The sequence below is a fragment of the Lineus longissimus genome, chromosome 9, assembly GCF_910592395.1.
Source record: "Lineus longissimus chromosome 9, tnLinLong1.2, whole genome shotgun sequence".
Taxonomy (NCBI): domain Eukaryota; kingdom Metazoa; phylum Nemertea; class Pilidiophora; order Heteronemertea; family Lineidae; genus Lineus; species Lineus longissimus.
In genome coordinates this window covers 9,935,958-9,958,052 of record NC_088316.1, presented here as the reverse complement: position 1 = coordinate 9,958,052, position 22,095 = coordinate 9,935,958, and positions in this window count along the sequence as shown.

Below are 22,095 nucleotides of genomic sequence, written 5' to 3'. Positions count from 1 at the left end.
TTAATGGCCATTGCTCTTAATACGAAAGCCCAGACGAATCATTAGAAATACGAAATACAAAATACGAGATTCAATATCCAATCCAACCAATCAGAAGGCAGTTAACATACTGATAATTCTCATGGCTAATGAAATGCCGTCTATAGCATTCGCCGTTGGATCATAATAAGAGTGACCATAATTCTGGATGTACAGTCCTTCCAGAAAGTAAATGTCCACCGTTTTTAAAAAATATCACAGAGATAAATTAAGATATTTGAATGCAGTTTTCAGCAGAGTATGGTATATTGTGTTCGTCATATATCTGTTGTATTTGGATGCACCTAATTCCATCACTTCATTATGTAATAGACACTTGAAAAGAGGTCAAAAAATCACTTTTTTAATTTCATGTGCCTTTTCAAAAATTCAAACGAGCCCAGAACTGTGCTTTATGACCATCATTTTTTGGCACTTGTAATTCCATAGAGTGTGTTCGATAGTCATGACAGATGCATATTTTTTTCTTATGTAGAATTTTTATGTTATTTTGTTAATCTCTTCCATTACCTTTAATAAAGACCCCCAACCCTTCGTGTATGAGATGAGTTGGCCATAAAGACCCTGACTGACTGCATTGCTGACTATGAGGGGTGTTCTCAAAGGTCACCAGCTGTCTGAAAAAAAAACAATTACCTGTAGCGAGCTAAAAACTATTCTTCAAAATAAAAGAATTTAGCAGGAATTTTCTAGTAATGAAAGCAAAAGAAATTTGTTGCATCATAGTTCACCCATACATTGTGAAAAAGAACGAAAATGAAATTTAAAAAAAGGTGACGTTTTGGACATTTTTAAAATTGCCTGTTACATAATGAAGAGACATGATTAGCTGGGTCCAAATACACCAGGTACAAGACCAACTAGATATACCATCACCGCGGAGAATCAACTGCACACTCACTGCACACTCACCGAGATTTTTGACTCGGCAGCGCCCTCTCCGAACCAGTTATCACACCTCACCGAGACAAAATGGCGGATCGTGCGGTTTCCAGCGATGATATCGATAAAAAAGGCACCAAATATCTTGTCAAAACGATGCGAATCACACTTTAATATGATCTTTGCTCTGCCTAAGATACCGATGCATCAATTCATGCTTCATTTATTTTGATTACTTTTCCCAGCGAGTCGTTTGAACTGTTCCCGTTGCCAAGATCACGGATGAATCTTCATTTGAAACCAAAACCTTGCTCTGTGATGGTCGAAAAGCAGGCAATTTTATGGTTCTCTTCATTAAAATCATGCCTTTTTCACAGCATACACGTAATTTGCTAGAGTAAACTATATTACATGCAATAAATGCATTGATGAGTCGTGAATGTTAATAATAACGTGTATGTTTGTCAAAACAAATTGAGCAGCACCCTCTCCGAGCTCGCACAGGCTTCATAACGATTTAGTGAGGTGCTGGTTTGTCTACATGCTGGTCAGACTTTCGAAAATACTGAGAAGTACTGAAAATTGCCAGGAACTTCTTTAAAATGCCAGTGCTCTCAATTCTCATATACAAAGGATCGGAGTCTGGCAGCCCCAGTATAGGCATATATACTCTAAAGCCTTGTTTTTATGGGTACACGTCCAATATTCTAGTCCATGGAATAGATCACGCCCCCCCCCCCCAAATCGCACTAGAAAAGGGCTACTAAGATCTATTCAAAGGCATGGCCAATGGGCCTACCACCGAGGCAGAATGACATCTGGCCGACTTCAGTATGGCCAATTTCAAGGTGTCCACGGCCGATTACGACGATCGTTTCGACTAATAGGTTTTGTCACCAATTGCACAAGAGTGGCAGACAGACATTCTGTCTTCTTTCCTATATGTCCTCAAGGTCATCCTAGGCCTGTATAAGCGGGTATCTAGTTCCAGTTGCTCACTTTGCCAATTGTGAAGATGGATGGTCAAGAGCCATTGCGAAAACGCCGGAGAAATTATACAGTTAGAGAGAAAATAGCCAACTTGCAGGACCTTGAGGCTGCTCTGTTGGACGGAACCGTCAGCAGTATGCGTGAATTTTCAGAACACTATGGAATCTCAGTCCGAACAATGCAGATATGGAATTTGTAAGAACTAGAAGAAAAAGCTGGTGAAGGAAACGGCAAAGTCCGATACGTAAAAGAGGGGAACGTTGGTCTTTGGCCTGATGTTGAAGAAAGACTAATCGTCTGGTTTAGAGGGGTCAGAGAAAAAAGGCTGCCTGTCGCCGTCGAAGACATCCAAGAGAAAGCTATGTCAATTTTCGAAGACTAGTGGCACGCGTTACCCGCTGACGATAGACAAGATTTCATCCGGACTCGATCAGTCATGCACGAATTTCACGCTTCGAACGGCTGGGTAGCGAACTTTATGGACTGGAAGAAAATTTCATTCCGGAAAGCTAACAAAAATACGACGACCCTCCCAGCTGATGTCGCCAATTGTGTGCAAGTGTTCAGAGAAACGATCGACCGATTTGAAATCCGATGAGACTTCTCTTTAACAAACGTTTGCCTTGTTTGAGCTACGACCAACGTACACATGCAGCATAAAGGGAGCAAAGTCCGTGGAAATCCGCACCTCAAGGTCCAACACCAAACTTGGAAGTACAGTTACTCTTGCAATCACTGCAACCGGCGGAAAAGTGGCGGCTCACGTGACTTTTCCAAATAAAGGATTCGTCAGGCAGCTTGCAGCCTTGGCGGACCAAGAGCTACCAGAAAACGTGGTCATAACTTCATCAGCAACAGGTTGGATGAAGGAGGAGACACCCGAACATTGGTTTGAACACGCCTTCCAACCGTATATAACCGCGGTACCGGATTCATCGAACGGAAAATTTCGGTATGCAAACTATGAACCTTGGGGGAATCCTCGATTTCATTTCCGCCGGTTGTACATCACTTGTCCGACCCCTGGCCCTGACTGTCATGAGATCCCTCAATAACCATATGCGCAAGAGGTGGAAAGCATGGAAAAAGAACCACACGGATAGAGAGGGCCGATGCGAACCAATTCAGCTGATGTATGTTGTCACCGTTGTAAGTGAGGCTTGGGCTGCAGTTGATGGGGCCGTGATTGAAAAAGGTTTTTGGATGGCATTGTGACCGGTCCCTATTGAAGCTGGGCCATTCCCCAACCTTGAGGAGGAGGAGGAAGATGAGGAACCGGGTTTGGAATTCGTACAGGTTGAAAGGGACGAAATTAATATGGACTGAACTCTTATCATTTGGACGTTGAGCATTATGACATGTAAAAATTAAAGTGTCCATTTAGGATTTGGGGGTAACTACTTCAAGAGTCCTTAATTATTGTTTCAGAATTATTCTAGTAATCTATGGATAAATGGTGGAAACAGCAATCTTAATTGTGATAAGTAAGTATTCAAGTAGAATAAATGACTATGAAAGGAGAATCGTCGACAATTCGACAATTACCCTATCCAAAACCTGTGTTCGGAACGGGCACCGCAAGCCTAGCATTCGCTAACGTTAACACAGGTTTTCATGTGCATTTTTAGTGTAAAAGGTGGTGTTAACGCTAGGGATTGTGTTATCGGAGCCAGTTCTTAACCTCTCGTGAAAGCACTCTTACATGACAAGACCATATTATACAAGCGCTAACAGTAACGTTAGTCTTAGGATTTCCTAAAACTCGTATTTATCCCAGATCTCGCCCCAAACCATCCAATCCCAATAAATCAATTCACTGATTAATTTTTGGAGCCACCCTGTATCAAACCGCGAGTTGCAATAGGCCTTCTCACCCAATGGGATCAATTTCAAATCCAGACTACATGTCGATTTCACGACCCGACAAGCGACTGAGCGAAGTTCCTTCAGACATTCATAGAGAACCCGACCTTAGCCATGGTAAGGTCCCATTGTAAAGACACCATGCATGTGAAATAATTGGGCCGGTCACGCAAGATTTTAATGAGGTGGACACTTGTACCCATAAAAACAAGGTTTTAGAGTATCTTTGGTACATGTAGACGCGGTACTAAGAAATGGGTACATGAACTATATGTTATTGTTTTTTTAATTTCAGCATCAACTTCGACAAGTGTCATCAGTTGGGCTCACTTTTGGACCGATGAAATCTCATAAGTACCGTTCTATGGCTGCAGCAAAGCCTTCCGTAGAAGTAGAGACATGGTGCGCCACGAGGAGTTTTGTCAACGATGAACTGTTTACTTTATGCTTTGCGTTCAAAATATTTTGTGATTCTTCGGAGACATAAGATGTTGGAAATAACCTGTAAATATTTTGTGAATATTGTTGAAAATGGTCATAGATTGAGGTAATGAGATGTCATGATAGGTCATAAATTGGTTCTTCTAATGGTTACCATATACTTTAGGCTAGAGCAGTTGTTACCTTAGAAATCATGAGATTCGCCATAAAACACCAACTGGTGATTGGAATTCCAGTTTTGTAGCAAATCGTTCAGTACATGTCTTCTATAATGAAGCATGTAAAAAAATAAATAGGCAAGAATCATTTGGGAAGAGTTATTGATTTGGAATAAATTTTATTTTTTTTAATAAAAGGTTTGACTCTGCTTTTTTGTGTTGGCTCCACCACATCAAGCATGAGGTGAGGTATTTCTTAGCTAGCACTGGTCCTCATACATGTTGTATGCTTGATTTGGATACTCATTTGGATGATCACTCAGAATCTCTTTTCTTGCCACTTATAGTAGTCATAGTATGGATGACTTGAAGTGTGCTTTCATCCACACAGTGGGCTCACAATCACCTGTTGAAGGAAGGAACACCATGGGAAATCAAGAACCACCTCGGAGGGCTGCGAACTCGAAAAAAACAACCACGCAGAGTTGGGTGCAAGGCTACCTCTAGGAATTGAACTTAGTCCACTGCGAGAGTTAAGTTGCCTTGATATGGAGAGATGGTTGCCGAATCCTTGGGATAGACAGTCTCCTCCAAGAGTGAATTCCTCTTGGTCTCCAATATATGGCAGGACTGTCTCCATGGGACTGTCGGAGTGGTACAGTGGAAGCATCTGTGCCTGTCACCTCGAGGTCCCAGGTTTGATTCCCAGTTGGTCCCAGTACTCATGTGATAAGAGAGGACGACTCTCTTCGACTGCTTAGGTTTCCTCCGGGGTCTCCAGTTTCCTCCTACTTACATTACAATAGCCCAACATTGTTTATAGAGCAAATAATGTCCTAATTAGCTCTCAATTCAATAATTTACCATCTCCCGGTAATGCAAGGACTGAACTTCAGTTGAGATCCCAATTTGTTGATCTTTCTAGACTTGAGGACAGCTTCTTCAAAATGTCCATAGCCAGACTGTGTACCAATAAAGTACGAGAGAGGGGAAGATAGGGGAGCGGTTGAGGCCAAGTACATGTAATCAAGGAGGGTTGTCCCTGTTTGCAAGAGGGTTGTCGCTGTTCACGACAACAAGGGTGGCTCCAATAAATGGCCGACATCAAAGGCATTATTGTTACTTCTCATAAGTTCTTAAATAAGCTGGACAAGACACAGGTAGACACAATAAGGCCACTTGATTCTCATTTGTTATACGGTTACACTGTACAAATAAAATGTATTTTCTATTTACAAAGTTCAAATTGGCTCCACGTATTTTTAAAATGTCCATTTTATATTATGTTTGACGAAGCCAAGTTGAGGTCGTCCTTACATAATATATTCGTGAACAACTTCAGCTGCGTTCAATTTGGAAACGACAGCAGGCATGGCACTGGCAGACTACATCATTTTGTTAGCTTCTGTTCCTCTTCATTCATCAGGGCCTGAAAAAGAAGATTGATGATTCTAAGTTCATACAACAAATTCTATTTTGACCTGAAGATGGTAAAATAGGCTGGTAAGGGTATTGTCGCGACTCATTTTTGGGACCAAATTCACATGAAAAACTAGCTGAAACTGTCCAGCTGCATACATGTAGTACATGTAGTATGGTCATGCATATATTGACCGTGACAGACTCGTTATGAAGCCTGTGCCAGCCCGGAGAGGACGTTGATCAACCTGTTGGGGTCAACAGACGCCCTATCACGAAAGTATGAATCAAAGTACTCATCACATGTATTGCCTTTCAGTCTTTCAAGAAATGTATGATGTTGGCAAAATCGGTATGAATTTTACGAAAGAACGTCATTATATTGCATGCACGAAAGGACAATCGGCTAACATTTTTGTTTTAAAAGAAAATGTATATGCAATTCCGGCAACTGGGATTGTTCAAATGACTCATTGGGAAAATATATCAGAATAACAGACGCACGAATTGATGCATCATTATCTTAGGCAGAGCAACGATCATGTCAAACTGCGATTCGCATCGTTTTGACAAGATATTTGGTACATTTTTTGATCAATATCCTCGCTGGAAATCGCACGACCCGCCATTTTGTCTTGGTGAGGTGTCAGAACTGGCCTGAGCCAAGTCGAAAATCTCAGTGAGGGTGCTGTTGATTCTCCGCGGTGACCATTCTCTGCTGAAAACCGCAATCAATTATCTTATTCTATCTCTCTGTGATAAAAAACAACAACATGCGAACATCTACTTTCTGGAGGGTGTGTACATGTCGAATGATGCTTGCTTGCCTTTTCCCTCCATATCCCGCCATTGAGACGTTCAACGGCCATGATGTCACTATAAATGCCAGCAGAATGAAAGTTACAGTTGATAAGGGGTTTCAGACGTGTGAAACAGTCGTTGTAGGTTGCTTAGAAGAGATTAAATACCATTCAAAACTTTAAAGATATTTAGGGAGAGTTTGCTTGACAATGTGTCAAATGATAACGATACAATATATCGGCAATACTCGATGTTCAACTATAGCTATTGTACCAGTTCTGTTATTCAAATCTATGACTGTTGGGTTGGGTTGAAGTATGTTGACATGTTCGTCACTGCAGGATTCTTGCTGGAACGACCAGATGAACAAAACAGGACCAACACGGATGTAGCCATTACTCCACATGGTTTATTACCCGCACTACGCATGCGCACATAGATAATATCTCATACAGCTTGTCTCACAAAAGAGGCAATACACTACATATGTAAATTGAACATAATTTCACACTCATACATAATGAGTTCTTGTGAGCCCCTCATGCTCAGCTGCTATGGATGGGTTTAGTGACTAAGCGCAAGCATTAAAAATAGACTGAAAGGAGTGACTTGCTGTTTGTATTCTGAAGTAGTTCTGGGCCTACACTCCAGAATATTTGCAGATAGGAATGTTTCTTTGTGAAACACCTTGTTTGATGAAAGTTCTTAATAATAATAAATGAAATATTAAAAAGTGCTTATATAGCGCACTACGTTTCAGTGAAACCTCAGTGCGTTTTACAATATAAAAAATATTGATTTTAAAACAATTTTGAAACAACATTTAAAAGGATTTTAGAAAGGTGGGTTTTAACCACGACCTTGAAGCTGTCCACCGAACCAGCAAACCTGATGTGTGGGGGCAGATCGTTCCACAGAAGGGGAGCGGCGACTGAGTACGCCCCAGCACCGTAGAACAGTGTTTTGTAACGAGGAGGAACGATCAGCCCCATTGACGAGGAACGTAGAGTTCGTGCTAGCTGATGGGCAACCAAAAGGTCGCAAAGGTCCATTAAAACATTTGTATGCTGAGAGCAGAAATTTAAAAACACATCTTAATTGTGCCGCTAGGTGGTGTTGATTCAGCGAAACATGAAAAATCGCCATCTAAAGAGTATTTTCCAGCCGTGAAAAGGAGTTGATCTCATTTTCTATCACTAAATTCAGTCCAAGATATCAATTGAAATAATTATCTGCCTTTACTTTCGAGGAATCGTAATGCTTGTAAGGAGAAAATTGCATTTTTATTTAAAAAAATATTGTGAAAAATTGCAGATTTTCCGGCGATGGTCGCTGTTCAAAATCTTCACAAGAGCAAACCTTAATATTTTTTACAAATTCTTTTCTCAAGAAACTACTGATAAATGTCTTAATTTTCGGTATATGTTAAGATTATATGCAGATTAAAGTGGGTTGGCCACCGACCGGAGGAGCGATTTCCAACTTTGTTTTTTCTACGGCAATATGTACTCGATGAGGTCTTAATTATATGCAGCGACGTCATCGTGGTGAGAGAATTTTGCGAGACACGGGGACGCGGGCTACTGACTGCCTAAGAGAACCAAACGAGTCACTTAGAACAGAAAATTTTCGCACCATAAAACTGTCGCGAATGCCAGCTGGTGGACATTATTCCCGGCATAGCATTTTCGTGCGTGAAGATTTTTTTCTTATTAAAATAAAAATTGTCTATTTTGACCAAGAGCTACTTCTAGTGAATAGGTGCTGAAGTGTACTTGTCTATACAGTCCATTGTCAACAGGTCTCAAGGTATGGACTAATCAAGCCGATTGCACAACAGATGAGCGTTGATGTAGGCAAAAGTCATTGAAGAGGTGTTGAATTTGTGCTTGGTAGGTGAAATTATTATTAGGTGCTAATTGCAAGAGTGTACGCGGTCTCTAATTAATCACCTCTTTATGGTTGAATAAGCTTAGCTCTACATAGGGCCTGGCTGGATGCAATGCCAACGATGAAATGGGACTCTTTCGCGGCAGAATATTATCGCGAGCATGACCTACTCGCAAAATTAGCGAAATATCCTGCTCGCGGAAGGTTATCGTTCTTCAGGGTGTTTCAAAAAAAGGAAACCGAATTAATTTGTTAATTTCCTGGACATGGCTAGATATTTTGGAAATTAGCATCACCATACCCAATGATGTCCTCTTTCTTAAGACACTAAGAAATCAAATTTACTATCACAGATGACTGAACACGAAACAGTTCAATCAACCATGGCAGAACTGGTATTGCACCATATAGACGTTTTGGTAGTAAACTTTGTCTGCCCAGTGCAGGGATTTTGTTTGTCTCCGGTGCTCCTTTTCTTAGACCAACAAAATGCAACTTACAACTAAGTGCTCAGCGTGTGTTTGAGGTAAAAGAGTGGTTGGGGACTGGAAGTCTCCAGCAAGTAGCAGATGCATTTGGTGCGATCAACCAAGAGATTAAATGGCCATCGAGGTCCCCTGACCTCACCCCCTGTGATTTTTTTGTGGGGACATCTTGAGAACCAAGTTAATAAGTCGCCTTCACAAGATATCAATGACCTATATTTAGGCATGACTTCTCCTTTAATGACTCTATTGGAAATTGACATAATGTGAGCCTAGTGTGACTTTGTGGATAGTTATAGTTGGGTGGAGTAATTTTAACTTGTGCTATATATTATGTATATTGTTCCATGTTTTGGTTGAATGGTTTGTTATGTTGCTGTTGTACCTGTAAACGCGCTTTTCTAGTTTGTTTTTTTAGTTTAAATAAAGATTTTATACAGAGCAGAACGTTCGTTCCTTCGTGCTCCCAAAACTAAACACAGTCCTCGTGCCAGAATCGTCGCTGCAGTTGAGACCTTAAGAGGACAGTGAGACGTAATAAGGAATGCATTGAGAGCAATGAGAACCAGAGCTTAGGAATGAGGGGCGTGTCGAAGGACATTGGAATTAGGTTGGGACAGGAATGAACACCCAGATGTTAAATCATTGAATAAAAATATTGCTAAGGACGCACCGGTCTTTCATTTTTGTCTGAGTTCCGCTGCGGTAAATCTGGTGCAAGACCCGTTCTGACTTGATTGATTGAACTGCTTCGTGCTCAGTCATCTGCTACAGTAAATTTCATGGTATCATATGAAAGAGGACATCATTGGGTCATAAATGGTCGTTGCCAATTTCCAAAATTAGCCATGTCCAGGAAATTAAAGAATTAATCTCGGTTTCCTTTTTTCTGAAACACCCATTATAATGATAATCTTTCGCGAGCAGGATAATTTCGCTAATTTCGCGAGTAAGTCATGCTCGCGAAAATATACACCTTGTACAGCATAAGAGAGATATCACACTTTTTAGGTTGCCACCTCTCTCCCCCTGGTGGCCACATGGAGAATCAGATATGGCCGAAATTCAGTGTCAGAGGTCACCCGACTTGGGGGTCCTGTGTACAAAGTTTCAAGTTCATAGTCCTAGCGGTTAAGAGACGTGCCACTGTTGTTGAACAGGATACAGACGACGACGTACGCCGGACTCTGTGGTAATGTATAAACTTCCCTTCGGTGAGCCAAAAAGCCAAGGTTCGCTACTTTATTTTAAAAGAAACTACAGTTTTTTTTGTAAGCACCTTGTTATAGTTAAGGAGAGAAAGCTCGTTCTTGACAAACAAATCAGATTTGTAAGCAAGGTTTGCTAATTCAAAGTGCAGGATGGGGTCAAATTGGTTAAATGCAGGCTAATGTTAATACAAGCCTATCGGCGTCTGATTCACAATGTGGTTTGTGAGGAGTGTCATAGTCGTCAACAGTGTAGCTTACGTATTTCGAAGACCAGTGGAATTGGCGGCGTCAAATTATTAGTGAAATTTATAATTTACAAATTACAAATTACAAATCGTTTATTGAAACCGTGTAAAAAGTTACATTTTACATAAGATGAAAGTACAATGACCATAAGCATGATGAACTAAATAACTGGTGTGACATTGTTGTGGATTTGGTGGTGTGCAGCTGGAGGAGTGGACAATGTCACAACCAGGGTTCCTACATTATATACAGTGGAACCTCCGTTAGTAGACACCTCTCTATTAAAGACAACCTTTCCAATAAGGACACTGGTTTTGGTCCCAAATTGGTTGTTTCCATTCAATTTTGACTTCTCTAATCAGTCTTTGGGTGTTCCGAATGCTTGACACATTTCGAACATGTTTTGGTTGGAAACAACCCTACAGTCTTACACTTATGGCTGAATGAATGACAGTGCATTTTCGTGTTAGCTCGGTGACGAAATGCTGCGACACTATTCGTCACCAACATGCTTGATGGGTGGTGCCATCTGCACAAAGGACGATGAATTAAATAACTGATGTGACATTGTCGCTGCATTTGCAGGTGTCCACATCGAAGAGTAGATGATGTCACTACATGTACCAGGGTTTTTACTTTCATACACAATGGACCTACTTTTTGTGGACACCTTTCTATTGAGGACAACGTCTTTAATAAGGACAGTAGTTTTTGGTTCCAAATTGGTTGTTTCCATTCAACTCGACTTCTCAGTTTAGGACACCTCTCTGTTAAAACAGCACTTTTCAGTCCCTGGGGCATTTCTGGAAATTTCATGCTATAGAGCAATTGGTTCAGCTAAGTGACAAGAACAGTACTATAAGACGGTTTTAAAAAGTTGAAAATTATTTATTTAAATGACATATGAATGGTTCAGCAGTAATTGGCAGTGTGCATTATGTAATGAAATATGATTTACATAATATAACATTTTTGTGACAAATAGTACAGATGATGGATAAATCGATACAGTGGATAGCTGTTAGAATATGCAATACATGCAATAGCATTTGTTTTTATTGAGATTTTGCGAGAACCAAGTGGTATTTTGACAAGATAATAGAAAGCCAATAACACATGACTTCAATACATTGACATTGTAGTACTTGGTATACTAAAAATATTCAAAGATGGGTATCTTGAGTTAAAGTACAAGATGTATGAATGAAGGAGGCACTCGGGTAAGAAATGGTGTCGCTAATGAAAGATTAGAATTAAGACATATCTCTGTATTTCATGTGGTGTACTGACAAATGGTGCAGTTTGTTAGCAATTTTGTACATAGTTGGTGTGTCATGTTTATTCATACATCTTGCTATATAAAAGCGAGTGAGAGAGGCATTGTGACATTAGAGTGTTGTATATCTATAGAATATGTGACCCGTCACAGCAAAACCAGGTACATGTCGCACAGAAGATGAGCCTAAATGACACCAGGAGATAATGGAAGAAATTGATGTGCTCATATTTTACAAAAGGCAGACAATAGATAAATGAACAAACAGTCCGTCTCAACCTGCCAAGCTCAGAGCGACATGCGCCTGGTTTTGCTGTGACGGGTCACATATACAAAGTTTACATAAAACAAGATTTGTATGTTTATTTAGGAGGAGTACAAAAGTTGTATATAAAATGCCGACTTCATAATGATTTATAGGACACAAAATTTGACATGACAGCATTTTATAAAATATGAATAATCTATAATGAGAATAGTTTTGTAGCACCAATGATTTGAAAATACTGAATTTATTTATTGCATGAATAGAACACAAATGAAATGGCCAGGGCCATTGTGCTCACCTCATGTGGAGGAAAGATGGATAAAGAGCATGGTATTAGGGCCGTTTAGACGACGCGAAAAAATCCGGATGCGTCCCGAATCCGGATTAATTTTTCGTCGTGTAAACGCAAAAAGATCCGGATCAATGTGGTTGCATCCGGACTAAAAAGGTACCATCGCCTTGGGTGGTTTTAATCCGGATTCATCCAGATTCGATCCGAATGCGGTCTTTTCGCCTGTCGTCTAAACGGCCCTATTGTGTCATGTAGTGTTAGGTTTGATGTAGGTCCAAGCAATTACAATTTCCCCAAAATGGCCAATTTACAGTACATTCGACCTCTGTGACCTTGAAAAGTAGGTCAAATCAAAGAAGACCCGGGTGACACATTGAATGGTTGTTAGAATTAGATGTACCTATGATATAAAATTGGTGCCAATCGGGCAAGTCATTACTAGGAATAATGGCATTTTGAAGAATTTAGGATTTGGCCCCCTCCCTGGAGGCCAAACGGCAAATCAGATCGCACCAAACTTCGGTACCTGAGATCACCTGACCAAGGGGTACATGTGTACTTAATTTGTGATCAATAGTCATTGCAGTTAAGAAACGTGCCATAGTTACGGCCTGACGGCGAATTTACGCCATTTGACCTCTGTGACCTTGACAAGAAGGTCAAATTAAAAACCTGTGTGACATATACTGTATGGTGGTTAGATATACCCATGATATCAAATCGGTGGCAATCGGGCAAGAAGTTAAGGAATAATCACATTTTTAAGGTTTTTGGATTTTGCCCCCTGGTGGTCAAGTGGTGAATCATATTGGACCAAACTTCGGTCCCTGAGATCACCTGACTAAGGGGTAAATGTGTACCAAATTTGGTATCAATAGTCATTGCAGTTTAGAAACGTGCCATCGTTACATCCTAACGGCCAATTTACACCATTTGACCTCTGTGACCTTGAAAAAGAGGTCAAATCAAAAACCCGGAGGATATATGATGCACCTTTGCTAGAAGTACCTACCATATTTTTTTCAAAATTTCCCGACTACTATTAAGGGAGATATTGCATATTTTCACTTTTAACATTTGGCCCCCTGGTGGCCAAACCATGAAACGAATCGGACCGAAACTTGGTCTCCAAGGTGTCATTACATAAGGGTACATGTGTACCAAGTTCCAACTCAATAGCTCTAACAGTTACGAAACGTGCCCTGCTAACGGACGACGGACGACGACGACGACGACGACGACGACGACGACGACGACGACGACGGACGACGGACGCCACGGTATGGGATAAGCTCACCTCTGCTAAGAGGTGAGCTAAAAACAGGATGATTACATGATTGTCACATGCGTGAAATATATTGTCATGGATGGGCATTGGGAACAAAAAGAATTGCTGTTATCAGCTGCATTGGTAGCGATTGCTTTAGCTGATTTTCAGAAACTGACAGGAATGAGAATGTTGATATATAGTGTTGAAAAAATATTTTTATAACATACATTGCATTCAAATAACACTAAGAAGTAGACGAGTACTAATTTCGCACACTTGAAAATATATGGACATTGACTGTCACTGGTAGTGGTAGTAGAGTAATTTCATGCCATCAGCAGCACTAATTCAGACAGTTTTCGCTGTGCTTCAGTAACTGACTGGAATGACTAAGTTTGATTGTGCTGAAATGATACATAATTACGTACATTGCATAAACAAAATGATTACAAGATTTGTACTGTCTTGAAATATATGGACAGGGACAGTCACTGGAAGTTTGACATGCCATCAGTTGCACTGCTCCCGACAGTTTTCACTGTGCTTCAGTAACTGACTGGAATGACTAAGTTTGATTGTTCTGTATTTGCCTCCATTTGGATTTTGTGAACAAAAGTTACTAACCTTGTGTAATTGAAGTGTCGAATTCGCCTTGGTCGAAATGATAATACAGTAAATAAATCTATTGAATGTTGCTGAAAAGAAAACATTTACTACGTTAGAAGCCATGTACATGATAACACCACCACCACCATTATCAATATCATCACAAGTCAACTGGGGAATATGTGTGATATTTGTTCAAAACTTGCGTATATGGTATTTGCAGGTCTATTGTATTGTAACATATTTTTCACTTTCAAAATTAACTTTTTTACTAGAAATTATGAATCAATACTAACCCTAAGAAGCGTATGAAATTACAGAAGGCCTTCGTCGAAAAATGTAATGAACTTGTACTCATTCGTGTCATTAATCCTGAAAGCAGCACAGCATAACAGTGAAATTACCGTGACATCAATGGATGTCAAACTAACGTAGTGACGTAAATTTGAATTCGAAGTGCACAATTTCACAATTAAGGTTTTGAACACATTGAGAACTGAAAAACTTCATACAAATGCTTTCACACCAATGATATGATTGTGGCGCTCCTGATGAGGTATCGCCCTCTGCTAAGCAGCTTTGGTCGTAACTAGGGTAAATGTTTTTTTCAAGTGATATGAGCGATGCAATACCTTAGTTACCACCAGCGCCACGTAGCAGTCAATGAAGTTGTGCTGGTACCCCATTAACGTCATGCTTCAAATTTGAAGAAATTAATATTACCTTCATCAAGTACGTAATATTACACCAGGCCTTTGTCGAAAATGTAGATCTCGAAGTCTAACTGTAATGAAAGAAAACATCAATGTGACAATATGGTCTACTATTTATGAGGGGGAGAACGGGTATTTTCGGGACACTGGGATGGGCCGAAAATAACTGTCGGGATTCGGGATAGACATCCTTATTTTAGCGGGATTCGAGACAAGCCGTGTTTTGCGTCACGATTCGGCTAAAATTGCGTATTGGGAAACGGGATAAGCCTTTTTTCCTAACGGGACGTCGAGACAGTTCCCCCCCCCCCCCCCCTTCCCCGTTCCCACCCACCCTCATGACATGTAGCATTGACTAGTATTGTTACTCACAATCTATTTCTTTGTAATTGATACTGGTAGTATCAATGTGAAATATGCCACACGTTGGGAGCATGCAAGGCCTAGTACAATACACCATCATCACAATCAAATATTTCAATAATACACTGTCAACGAGAGTGAATGTTCAACCATCAATCACGTGCATTGTTGTGTACATCCCCCATGACCGCTTGCGCCCCGCTGACACGACGAGCACATGGCTGATCCAATCCATCGCCTATACACTACTTTACAAAAATCGACACCTACTGAAACTTTCACTAATTATTCTCGGAAATGTACTTTATCGTTACATCAATAAATGCACATTCGAATTTCAAAACTACCACTTATTTTTGCCGTGAAACCATGGAGGTATTATTAAGAAGGAGAGAGAACGGCCTAAGACCTCAGAATTAATCCCCTACTAATCCCCGGCTTGCATTGTTTGCCCCATTGTTCTCCAATACACATTCCTCGCGGCAGCGCTCTTTGAGTACGATCATCCCTTCCGACAGCGAACCGAACTGCAGCGCCCTCTATAACATTCGACCCGTAGTCGAAAGTTTTATTCTCGTGTTTCGCGCTTTGTTGTTGTTGATTTAGTTATGGCCGCGAGTTCTTCGAATTCGCGACAGAATTCTCGAAAAAAAGAGACCAATATCGCAAAAATCGGTTGATAGATTCCAGACGCACAGTAGATTTAAGGTTTGTACTATACTTACTTTCAAATTAAGAATTTAAGTGTTTCTAAAACTTTCTAGAAAGAACGATTTTGACCAATAAATAGATGAAGGTTTGAATGATTGTATACATATTGTCAAATGCATGCGAACTGATGCGAACATTTAGAATTTTGTTTCTGAAGATCACCGTTTTCTGGAAAAGCAGTATGGCCACACCCCTCTCTCTAGCTACTTTCTATGGCCGATTAGTCACGGAAGTTGCCGATCGCGACTCGGAAACTAGCTCGGCAGTTTCCGATACTTTCCGACATAACGCGCTCGGCCGGCCGGGGTATTGGAAGGCATTAACGCGAGGGGTTTCGAATACACATATCTATTGTTGTCCAAACATCGGAAGGATGATTGTATCCTTTGAAGCGGGCTCCGTTCTCTCTCCTTCTTAATAATACCTCCATGGTGAAACTGACCTGAGTTATCGACACACCGTCACTACGAAAAGAGGAAGAAGCAGGTCCGCATTTATCGAAATATTGCTAAATATAATTGTCAAAATGTCGACCAAATTACCAATTAAATCACAATAAACTTATCAAATGTTCACTCATGCCTTTGGGTGAAAAAATACTGATTTTTCAATCATTCTCAATTTTACAAATCACCAATCACAAAAAGAAATAATGATGCAACCCAAAATAGATGAGATTTGACCACTGGTATAATTCCGCCATCTTGGATATCGGCATCGTCACCACCACTTCAAATTCTAAAGTCTTATTCAGGCCTAATATGTGTCACCTGCTGTGGTAAAATGGCTTGTTTTATCAATAAATAACAAAATATGATATTTGTAAATAAAATCGGAGATCTTCTGGTGTGTTTTTATGTGAATTTATTACGAACTATCAATGCAGCGCAGGGCAGCCATCGTGTTCTCATGCGTAGTGGCGATGCGATAGCCATCCGCGGCACTGCTTTTCAAGATGGTGGCAATTACCCAGTGCTGGAGGCGTTGTAAGGAAAATTGAGAACAGGCCCCTAATGAATGAACTCTCAACGATATCGATATATTTTCGTAATTCCAGCACAACTGTTCAACAATGAACGTCCACCGACAATCCCACTTAACGAATATTAATATCAATTCATATCATGTATCTTAAAACGCTTTTATTTCATTTTAAAAAGAGTTATCGAGTGAACGATGACCTCCTACCGTACCCTCGAAATAAACAGCCAAAATGACCACAAAAACACCTTTTTAGAAAAAAACAGCGATTTTTACGAAATAAATGTCATCAGAGACGAAACTAGACACTAATTTAGCTAGGTATGCACAGTAATAGTACCTGAAGTGATCGATTTCAAGGAGAAAATACACTGAAAACAACTTTTCAGGAACAGAAATAAGATCACATTGTGAACATTGTGAATAAAAAAGCCGCCCATATATTCCTTTAGTCAATATCATTTTCAAAAAGAACAAAGATATTAAAGTGAAAAATCATCCACTCCTTTCAATGAACAAAAGATCTACCGGGAATGGCCATGAAATATAATTCTAAAATACCTTGGTACCGTAAAGTCAACTTTTAAATGGAAAATGCATAAGCCTCGTTCTGAGAGTGGAGTGTTTTGGACACGCAACCAAGATGCTCCACCAAAGTTCCCTCGGGTTGCACTAAAATGTGGAAACCATGCACACAGCTCACTTCAGAAGTTTGAGGCTCTCAAAACACTGCTTCAAACACAAATCAGCCAAGGAAGCATCAACCACCCTAAATTTTTTAATGAGCACTACACATATTTGCTGAGAAAATCGCTCCAAATAGCCCATTTGCGCGGATTTTAGCATCACTTGAGCGAGCCGATGCGGACTTCCTATACGCGCTGCCGTAACATAATGTAAACAACGGCGCTACCGGCGCTCCGGGCCGGCGATGGATGGTATTTGCCAAATTCGCACATATTCAAGTTATTTTCGTGGCCTATCTTTTTAAGTTTGAGGTATTTTAGAATAGAAATTGAACCCTCGGCTTCGGACCTTGGTTGAGTTACCAAGACACTCTCGAGTGGAGCTAAATTTTCGTCCAAACCCTCGCCTATCGGCTCGGGTTTGGACTGTATTTTAGCTCCACCCTCGAGTATCTTGGTAACTCAACCAAGGTCCTCCGCCTCGGGTTCAATTCCTTAATCTAAACAATTTTTCCCGGGAATATCGAGTGCCATCTATTATCACAAGACTTAAATCAAAACACTGCGATGGAAGCTCGATGCTGGCATTTTAACGTCGTGATCTATCTTGATAAATCAATTAAAAGTCGAATGACGAGCTCGCCCTGATGTCTTCTACGTTTCTGTTTATGATTAATGTTTTCCTAATCCAGATCGACTCCTTCCCACACAAGAGGTATCGATTTGGTTCCGATTTGATGACCTTGCTGTCCTCAGAGTGCATGGTTGGTTTTGGCAACATACTATTATTGACTTGTGGTATTCGCCGTGTGATATTTTTCTCTGACTACACGAGCGAATTGTTATTGTCGTGTTCCGATTTCTCCCCGTCTCGCCAATGTATGTCTTAGGACAATACCCGCATGGCATCTGGTATACTTTTAAATCCGAGACGTCCTGGATGTCAGGTTTGTCTTGAAATGACAAAGATGTGGAGGTCTGCTCGCTGTGGATACACCCACCTGGTACTCCGTGTATATATATATATACGGGGCACCTGCTGTGTCCTGCTGGTGGGGACCTGCTGCTTTCCTTCTGGTTTAGACGGTGTCTTTTTGCTCCTGTAGCGTTGTTTCTCGACCTCGCTTCTGGCCTAAACCAGGTAGCTACATTTTCTCAGGGCGTTCTTGATGTGTGCCTTCTCGATCGGTCTCTCGATCATGTTGGTTCTTAATAGTGAGAGTGTATGGTGAATGGCATGCTGGGTTGTGAAGTTCTGTAGACATGGTAGACCGTGGTCTAGTGACTCCATCTTTGGCCAGAATCCACACAAGCTACTCGTGTTTTTCACCTGGTAGTTTTTTTCCTTGCCCTGACACCAGATATCCTTGGTTTTACTTCTCATTCGAAGTACTGTGAAGAGCTAGGAACTTGAGTTCCTTGAAAGCCACGCCGGTTCATCCAGAAAACCTTGTCATATATAGGCTGGATTATTGCAACGATCTCATGTTGAACATATCCGCTGAATTGGCGTCAAAGCTCCCAATGGTGCAAAACTATGCTGCACACCTGGTATATCGCACTCGCAGACGCGACCATATCATACCAGGGCTACGGGACCTCTACTGGCTGCCGATAAGAGCGCGCATTGAGTTCAAGATTCTCACCATAGTGTTCAAATGCCTACATGACCAGTCCCCAGCATACCTCGTGGAATCCTTAGCGCCATATAACCCGACGCGTACGCTTAGGTCTGCGGAAAAAAGTCTTCTCGCAACGTCAAGGTTCCAAAGCTTTTTTTTGGGGAGAACTTTCATTGCAGCAGCTCCATTGTTGTGGAATTCCCTCAACCAAAGCCTACGCCAGATTGACACACTTGAGAAATTCGAAGGGCCTAAAGACGGAACTATTCAGGAGGCACTTCATGGTGTGAAAAAATGGGGGGATTTTGAAAATTTCTAAAGAGGAAATAGTGCCATATAATTTTAACTTTACTTACTCACTTACAAGAAATACACTTCTGGGTTCTACCTGGGGTCGGAAATTTTTTTTTAAAAACCACCAACGTTATCTACTGAATAAGTTTTTTCCTAATTATTCTTTGTGTTATTTCAACTTAAACTCTTCCCCTTTTTGTTATTCCCGACGGATTTCTTAAAAAACACTTCATGCAAAATCTGCAAAGTTCTGCAGGGTGCATTTCACTATTCAAATTTCAGCCAATGAGAGTGCTTGTCGACTGCTGTCTTTGTTTTCAATTGTGACCGCGTTGCTAGGAAAGATGTTGGAGCCATTGATTAAGTGAGCGCACTTTGTCCGCCTCATCCAGGGAACAACCATATGTTTACTCGAAGGCCAATTCAACTGCAAGCCAGGGTAGGAGCTGATAACTGACCCTTTTATTCAAGTCTGCCCGGGTTGATGCCCGAAGTGGAAATTATTTGTAGAACAAAGGATTTTAACGAGAGTAACCCATTTTCAGGGTACACTTATCTACAATAATATTATGAAAGAAAAATATTTGCTCTTTGTCAAACGATTTTATTTTCGAAATTTAATGAAATAACTCCTCATTGCAAGCACAGAACAACGCATAGTTTCATGAGACGCACGTGGATCCATACCAAAACTTGATGCACTTTATTCTTCGTCGACTCCCAACGTGTATGGCTGGCGGGAGTGGACAAATATCTGAATTAAGGGTCGGGATAAATCAGATTTATACCACGACTATATTCATAATAGTAGACAGCCAATCAGACCCCCGCATTTCATGAATTATGGTGACCATTAAATCTGAATTATACCACGACATAAATGAATCAACCCACGACTATAATCGTTTTAGACCCACGACTATATTCGTAATAGCAGACAGCCAATCAGAGAGCCGAATTTATGGACGGAAGTGCGATTTATGGACGCCGGAAGTGCGATATATGGACGCCATAAATAGCACTTCCGGCGTCCATATATCGCACTTCCGGCGTCCATAAATCGCACTTCCGTCCATAAATTCGGCTCTCTGATTGGCTGTCTGCTATTACGAATATAGTCGTGGGTCTAAAACGATTATAGTCTTGGGTTGATTCATTTATGTCGTGGTATAATTCAGATTTAATGGTCACCATAATTCATGAAATTCGGCTCTCTGATTGGCTGTCTGCTATTATAAATATAGTCGTGGTATAAATCTGATTTATCCCGACCCTTAATTCAGATATTTGTCCACTCCCGCCAGCCATATTATGGCTGGCGGGTATGGCTGGCGGGAGTGGACAAATATCTGAATTAAGGGTCGGGATAAATCAGATTTATACCACGACTATATTCATTATAGTAGACAGCCAATCAGAACCCCGCATTTCATGAATTATGGTGACCATTAAATCTGAATTATACCACGACATAAATGAATCAACCCACGACTATAATCGTTTTAGACCCACGACTATATTCGTAATAGCAGACAGCCAATCAGAGAGCCGAATTTATGGACGGAAGTGCGATTTATGCCGCACCATAAATGATACGATTGCCACCTTCTGGTTGGTCTAAATATGCCACACCACAATTCCTATTTATGCCGTGGCATAATTGTGAATTCTGCCGCGCCATTATTCACGAGATCCGATGCTTTGATTGGTTGATTTATGCCGTGGCATAATTCTGAATTTTGTCCACTCGCGCCAGCCATAGGCGCAAGCATTCCACATTTCGTGTTTAAAACAGTCTGTTCGTCCTTGAATTTGCTCGACAATCATCCCTGGCTGGATGATTAAATCAGCTGTTCATCGGACTAACCATCCTTCCTGACCGTAAATTGGATGCGCTCCTCAGTCACGAGTTCCATGTCGCATGGGCAGATGTCGCTTCCAATTCGGAATTCATTGAACAGACGATGTCGTGGTTTGCTGTGACCGCGGTCTAAACGTGTCTGAGTATTTGCAATTCCGAGTAGTTTGAACAGATTTGAATACAGATTGACATGTATTTATTTTTTCCAAATTGAAAAGTGACGGTCTCTCTAGCTATCCATTGTATCGAAGCATTGAAATATCGGAAACAACCAAAAACGTGCAGAAAAAATGTATCGTACATGTAACTGGATCAATATACATGTATAATTCATTCGCGAAAAGACAATCGGATGCAATACAGAAGAAGAAAAATCTTGGCTCCCGAATTCCTAAAACTTTCGGGTTCTTAAAAAGGCGTTCGGGGTTAACAACTAGTTGAATAATCCAGCTCGTATTGGAGGGCCTAAAAACGCTGATACTGCGAAAGATTTCATTGTGTTAGAAGTATGGGGCATATAATTTAAATTTCTCCATATAGATATTCACCCTGGAGAATCAATTCCCCATCTTGTATATTCAAGGCAGGCCTTCCAACGTACCAAGCAGTACTGCATAAAAGATTCCTGGGAAAATGTCTGCATCCAAAAAAAGACAAGCCAAAATGTGCGCTTATTGGTAAATTTACTAAATAATATAGGTTCATCTACTGGAGATCTGGAAACTAG